The sequence below is a fragment of the Penaeus vannamei genome, chromosome 32 (genome assembly GCF_042767895.1).
Source record: "Penaeus vannamei isolate JL-2024 chromosome 32, ASM4276789v1, whole genome shotgun sequence".
NCBI classification, from domain to species: domain Eukaryota; kingdom Metazoa; phylum Arthropoda; class Malacostraca; order Decapoda; family Penaeidae; genus Penaeus; species Penaeus vannamei.
This window is the reverse complement of record NC_091580.1, coordinates 26,039,946-26,047,445: the sequence shown is the minus strand read 5'-3', so window position 1 is coordinate 26,047,445 and position 7,500 is coordinate 26,039,946.

The following is a 7,500-nucleotide window of genomic DNA, read 5'->3' as shown; positions in this document are numbered from 1 at the left end:
AGGGACATGAGAGGAAGAGAAGGAAAATGAAAGGGCTGAGAGAAAAGAAGAAAGGAGGAAACAGAAGGAAGAAGAGAAGAGTAGTAGGAGGATTAAGGCAATAAGGAGGTGGATGAATGACAGGAAGAGAAAGAAAAAGAGGAGGAAGAGGAGGAAAGAGAGAAAACAAGAAGAAGAGAAAAATGGGAGAGAGAAGGAAGATATGGACGAAGAGGGGGATATGCAAGAGGAAACATAAGGGAAAAAAGAAGATAAGAATGAAGGAAGAAGAGGAGAGAATAAGCAAGAAAATGAATGGAAAGCAAGAATTAAGTCTACGAAATGAAGAAGAAAAAACAAAAACAAAGAACCCAGCAAAGAAGAGAAGAGGAAAAAAACACGAAAAAGAGAAAGAAAAAAACAAGAAATAAAGAAAAAGAAAAAGAGAAATCAAGAAGAGAAGATGAATAAAAAAAAATAAATAAAAAAAAAACATGAAAAGAGAAGTCAGGAGGAGGAGGAAAAAGAAGCACGTCGTTGATGGACTGACTGGCGAGCTGACCGGCTGACGAAATGATTGACAGATGAGCTGGCGGAGTTGCAAGGTTGGTGCGTTCGCTTTTGTCAGGTTATTATGGAGTTGGCCGGGGGGGGGGAGAGAGAGAGGGAGGGAGAGAGAGGGATGGGGGAGGGAGAGGAGGAGAGGGATGGGGAGGAGGAGGGAGAGGGAGAGGGGGAGGGAGGGAGGGAGGGAGGAGAGAGAGAGGGGGGGAAGAGAGAGAGGGGGAAGAGAGAGAGAGAGAGAGAGAGAGAGAGAGAGAGAGAGAGAGAGAGAGAGAGAGAGAGAGAGAGAGAGAGAGAGAGGGGAAGGGAGGGAGATATTTAGTTAGTTCATATGGCCATTTTTCAGGGGAATGAATGGTTGTTAGTATAACGAGGTGATTAGATATACTATACTTGTCTCCTGATTTTAGTTAACTTTTTTTAATGAATGAGTGATTCTTAGTTAACTGATTATCATTTCCAATCTAGAAAGCTATATTAGGTATATTAGCTTTCAAAATATCACTCATGTAGGTTGATGGTCTAAGAAATCAATATACAACGTAAATCTAATTAAAGTGAATATACATGATGTAAAAAACAAAACTGTAAGACTTATTGTACATAAATCAATAGTTATACACACATAAACACACACACACACACACACACACACACATATATATATACTTATAAACATATACGTCATTAAACGTCGATCCAAACAACTTTCTTTTATTCCAACAAGGCCAGCTAACTTGCCTGTTGAGTCATCTAACAATCCATCGCTACCTAAGTTCTTTTTTTCACGCATCCAACTGACCAACTGTCTATTCAAAAAGCTTATTTGGTTAACAGGGTAGCTAGCTCGTCGTCCGATCGAGTGAATGTGTTACACAAAACCTTTACACAGTAGAGATCAGTGGTGCCTTGTTTACGTTATCGTCAGGGAGAAGGGAGGGGGGGGGTGGAAGGGGAAGAGAAGATAGATAGATAGAGAAGGGGAGAAGGAGGAATTTATAAAAAGAGGAAGGGAGAGGGAGGGAAGGAGGGAAAGAGAGGGAGGGAGGGAGAGAGAGAGGGAGGGAGGAAGAAAGACAGAGAGAGAGAGAGGGAAGGAGGGAGGGAAAGAGAAATAGAGAGATGAAGGATGAGGGAAGGGAAGAAGGAAAGTGAGAAAGAGAGAGAGAGAAAAAGTCGATATGATGAGACAGAAAAAGAAATAGGAATGCAAACTAACGAGAAAGAATATGAAAAAAAACGAAAAGCAGAAAAAAGAAAGACGAGAGTGCGAATAAGAGAGAGAGAGAGAGAGAGAGAGAGAGAGAGAGCGAGAGAGAGAGAGAGAGAGAGAGAGAGAGAGAGAGAGAGAGAGAGAGAGAGGAGAAATAGGAGAAAGAGACAGGGAGGGGAGACACGAGAAACAGAGACAGCCAAACGAAAAAACAACAACAACCAGAAACAGATACAAACACACAGACACAGCGAAACAAAAACAAAGAAAACAAAACAAAACAAAAAAACAACCCAAGCCACCGCGCGGGTCAGAAAGCACTGTGAAGCCTTGATCGTCTCGAAAGGGTTAACCCGCCGAGAGAGACAAAGGTAACCCAGGCATTAAGAAAGAGGAGTATTTGTTACAAGCTTCTCCTCTTAGTAGTCGCTCTCAAGGTGCAGGTCAAGGAGTCAAGAGGTGAGCGTGTTGTGAGCTTGTCTGTGTGAAGTGTGCCGAACCGTGAGTTATTTAGTGCGAAGCGCGGGTTGATCTTGTGGCGGGAGGCAGGTAGGGCGATTTTTCAAAGGCGTTGTTGGGGCTGTGCTGTGCGAGGTTCGGAGGTGTTGCTGTAGCTAGGTATACTAGGAAGTGTTGCTGTAGCTAGGTGTACTAGGAAGTGTTGCTGTAGCTAGGTGTACTAGGAAGCGTTGCTGTAGCTAGGTGTACTAGGAAGTGTTGCTGTAGCTAGGTGTACTAGGAAGTGTTGCTGTAGCTAGGTGTACTAGGAAGTGTTGCTGTAGCTAGGTGTACTAGGAAGTGTTGCTGTAGCTAGGTGTACTAGGAAGTGTTGCTGTAGCTAGGTGTACTAGGAAGTGTTGCTGTAGCTAGGTGTACTAGGAAGTGTTGCTGTAGCTAGGTGTACTAGGAAGTGTTGCTGTAGCTAGGTGTACTAGGAAGTGTTGCTGTAGCTAGGTGTACTAGGAAGTGTTGCTGTAGCTAGGTGTACTAGGAAGTGTTGCTGTAGCTAGGTGTACTAGGAAGTGTTGCTGTAGCTAGGTGTACTAGGGAGTGTTGCTGTAGCTAGGTGTACTTATGTTCGTTGTGAAAGTACGTATGTAGTGCACGCAATGTATGTATATCATTGGTCATATATTTACACGTTTTTTGTGTGTTTGTGTGAGTGTGTATGTATATATATAGATGTAAATATAGATTGAGATCGGTAGGTGTAAATGTAGATAGAGATGGATAGATAGCAGCAGATATCGAAAGAGACGGATAGATAGGTGTAAATATAGAAAGAGGTGGATAGGTAGATGTGAATAGAAACAGAGATGGATAGACAAATGTAAATATAGACAGAGGTTGATAGATAAATGTAAATATAGGTAGAGACAGGTAGATGTAAGTATAGACAGATACGAATCTAGATAGAACCCAATTAATACAACAGTCAAACAAAACAACAGATAAGATAGACACGCACAAACACACCCACCCACCTCACACACACAAACAAAAACCCATCAACAACTAAAAAAAAAAAACAACAAAAAAACAACTAAAACACCCGCAAAACAAGAGCACCCGAGTCCCGCCCAGCATCTCCGACCTGCCTGAAGATGCTGCGGTCTCCGTCTTGTCTCTTCTCAACGTCTTACCGAAGCTTCCGTCGCATCTTGGCGTCTCCTTCAGTCCGGTCTTTCACGCCTCCTCAGCGGAATCGGGGACGAAATCTCACTCGATCCCAGACAGGTTGTAAAGCCACGGTATGGGGGAGAGATTCGTCGGTCGGTCGGTCGCCTTTTATTTTTATTTTTTATTTTATTTTTTTTTTAGCTTTTGTCTTGTTTGGTTGCATGTTATCTTTATTTTCTTTCTTTCTCTTCTCTCTTTTTCCTTTTCTCTGTTCTCTTTTATTTATTTATTTGTGTTATTTTCGCCCCTTGTTTTTTAATCTTTATTTTCTTTCTTTTTCTTGCTTTTTTACATTTTTCCCTCATTTTCTTTATTTCTTTCTCTTGCCTTTTCTTTCTTAGCTCGTTTTTTTCATGTTTTCCCTACTTTTTCCTTGAGATTTTATTTGTGTTGTGTTTGCTGTGTTCTTGGCCTCCTTTCCATTCTCCATTTATTCTTTAGTCATATATATATATTTTTTTTTCTATGCCGTTCCTCCCTCTCTTTCTCTTTTTCTCTTTTTCTCTTGTATATTGCCCTTGTTTTGTTCTACGCCTCTTTTTCTTTTTCCTTCTTAATCTTTTATCACTATCTATTTATTTCTCTTATTTCTCAACTTCATTTTTCGTTCTTTATCTTATCATTGTTTACTTCTCACTTTCGTGATCTACATGTCTGTAAATATGTATGTATACTGTATATACCAATGTATATATTTGTAAGAAAATTGTAAGAAAAGTAAACTTGCTTCCCTCTTCCCCGTCGGATGTCTTTCAAGAATCGACTGAGAATTAGCGCTAATCTCTCTCTCTCTCTCTCTCTCTCTCTCTCTCTCTCTCTCTCTCTCTCTCTCTCTCTCTCTTTCTTTCTTTCTTTCTTTCTTTCTTTCTTTCTTTCTTTCTTTCTTTTTTTCCTTTCCCTTTTCTTTCTTTCTTCTTTTCTTTTTCTTGCTCTCTTCTTCTCTCTCTCTCTCTCTCTCTCCTCTGCTCTCCTCTCCTCTCTCTCTCTCTCTCTCTCTCTCTCTCTCTATCTCTCTCTCTCTCTCTCTCTCTCTCTCTCTCTCTCTCACTCTCTCTCTCTCTCTCTCTCTCTCTCTCTCATATATATATATATATATGTATATATATATATATATATATATATATATATATATATATATATATATATATATATATATATATATATATATATATATATATATATATATATATATATATATATATATATATATATATATATATGTATGTATACATGTATATATATATATATATATATATATATATATATATATATATATATATATATATATATATATATATATATATATATATATATATATATATAATAACCTTATATCCTCTGTTCATTATTTATTTTTAATACGTTTTTAATTTATGTATATATATATATATATATAAATATAATAAAAATAATAAAAAATATAAAAATAAATAAATAATAATATAATATATGTAATAATAAAAAATAAAAATAATAATAATAAATAATAATATACAATAATAATAAATAATAAATAATAATATAATAATAAATATATATATGTATAATAAATATATATAATAATAATAATAATAATATAATAATAATAAATAAAAATAAAAATAAATAATATACTGTATATAAATAATATTTATATATATAAATAAGCACCTTTCCTTGTCCCTTCGTATACGCTTTCGCCAATCTTTCTCCTCCTATAAGTGTTCCTTCATTTAACACAAACAGTCTGTGTAAATATATATTGCCTTTATTTTTTATTAATTTATTTTTATTTATTTTTTATTTATTTTTTTCATCTTTTTTTTTTTGACTCCACGATCTCACCCCAACTCCACACTCCCCTCTCCTCCCCCTTCCTCCGCCTCTCCCCCCCCCCCATATCTCTACTATCAACCCCTCACCTTCACCCACCACCTCAATCCACCCCCTCACACTCCACCTTGTCCTTCCCTCCACCATCTCCTTTTAACATTTCCATTTTCTCAGGATCTGGCTTAACCCGATCTTTTCGCTCTACCTTCCCCCTCCTCCCCACTTCCCCTCAGACTTCTCTCTTTCTCTCTCTCTCTCTTTCTCTCTCTCCTCTCACACACCACACACACACACACACACACACACACACACACACACACACACACACACACACACACACACACACACACACACACACACACACACCTTCCCTCCCATTCTCCTCCTTCGACCTTCGACCCCTCCCTAATTTCCCAACTCCCTCCCTCCCAACTCCCTCCCTCCAACACCCCCTACCAACATCCCCATCCCAACTCCCCCCTCCCCCTAATTTCCTCCACTCCTTCCCCCCCAACTCCCCTCCCCCAATCCCCCCCCTCCCAACATCCCCATCCCCAACTCCCCAACTCCTTAACCCGCCTCCACCACTACCCCAACACCCCTCTTACCCTTTATTACCCCAATTTCCCCTCTAGCTCCCCAGCTCCCTCACAGCTGCCCCAGCACTTTAGCCCTTTAATTCCCTTCCAACTCCCCCAACTCCCCCATCCACAGCCCCCACTCCAGCCACAAACACAGTGCCGGCGTCTCTGCCCATTCAGCCCCGATGACAGTAATGTGGAGTAATGGGTGGGCAGTTTGGAGTGTGCAGCGAGAGAACGCAAAGGCTGCAAGGGAGAGAGAGGAGAGGAGAAAAAGATTGAGAGAGAGAGAGAGAGATTGAGAGAGAGAGGTTAGAGAGAGAGAGAGAAGGAAGGAGGGGGTTAGAGAGAGAGAGAGAGAGAAAGAGGGAATTAGGGAAAGAGAGTGTGAGAAAGAGAGAGAGAGTAATAAGAAAGAGGAGAGAAAGAAAGAGAATCAAAATGAGAGAGAAAGAATGACACTTAGAAAGAAGAGAGAAGGGAAGGGAAGAGGTGGGGAAGGTAAGGGGAAAGAAGGAAAGAGAAAGGAGGGAAAAGGAGGGAAAAGAAAAGAACTTTACAGCAAGGGAAGGTGAGAGAAAGAAAAAAATAAGAGACGGAAAGAGGAAGGAGAAAGGAGAGAAGGAGAAGGAGGGGCGATAGACAAACAGACCGATAGACAGTCAGACAGACAGACAAACACAGACATACAGACAAACAAACCGAATGACAGAGAGAGAAGGAGAGAGATAAGGGAAACAGACTCAAAAGTAGAGGAGAAAGACGAAGAAAAGAAAGGAGAGGAGGGGGGAGGGGCGAAGGGGGTGTGGCTTAGCGGAGGGGGGCGTGGCAGGTCGACTGAAATGTAAACCAACTTTGATTGTCACGTTTAAAGAGTTTACTTCTGTTTCGCGTTTTCCTTCTTTATCTCTTTCTCTCTTTCTCTTTTCTCTTTTATTTTTATTTCACCGTGCTTTGTTGTGTCAGGTGAGCTCTGTATGTGCCTGGTTAATGTGTGTATTTCATCAGTCTATCAGTTCTTCCCTATTTATCTAATTATATCTTTATACCATATATTCTTTATCTCACCATCTTTCCACAATTCATGCATTCTTTGCTTACATGCCATTGCATACATACATACATACATACCATCACATACATACACCATACATGCATACATACATCACATACATACATACATACATAACACATTCATACATTCATACCATTAACACATACATACCTTTTTATACATACATGTACATACATATATATTCATGCATAGATACATACATGCATACATACATACTTACTTACATGCATTCATACATACATACATGCATGCATGCATGCATGCATACATACATACATACATACATACATGCACACATTCATATATTCATACATACATGCATACATACATGCATATCCTGTTTTACAGCATTTAATGGCCTCCAACAGGAAATTCTGAAATTTGAAGATCTTAACATATGCGCGTATCTTTCAGCCTTTTAAGATCCGTTGAGAGAGAGAGAGAGAGAGAGAGAGAGATAGAGAGAGAGAGAGAGAGAGAGAGAGAGAGAGAGAGAGAGAGAGAGAGAGAGAGAAAAGAGAGAGGGAGAGAGAGAGAGAAAGAAGAGATAGAGAGAGAAGAGAGAGAGAGAGAGAGAGATTGAGAAAAAAGACACG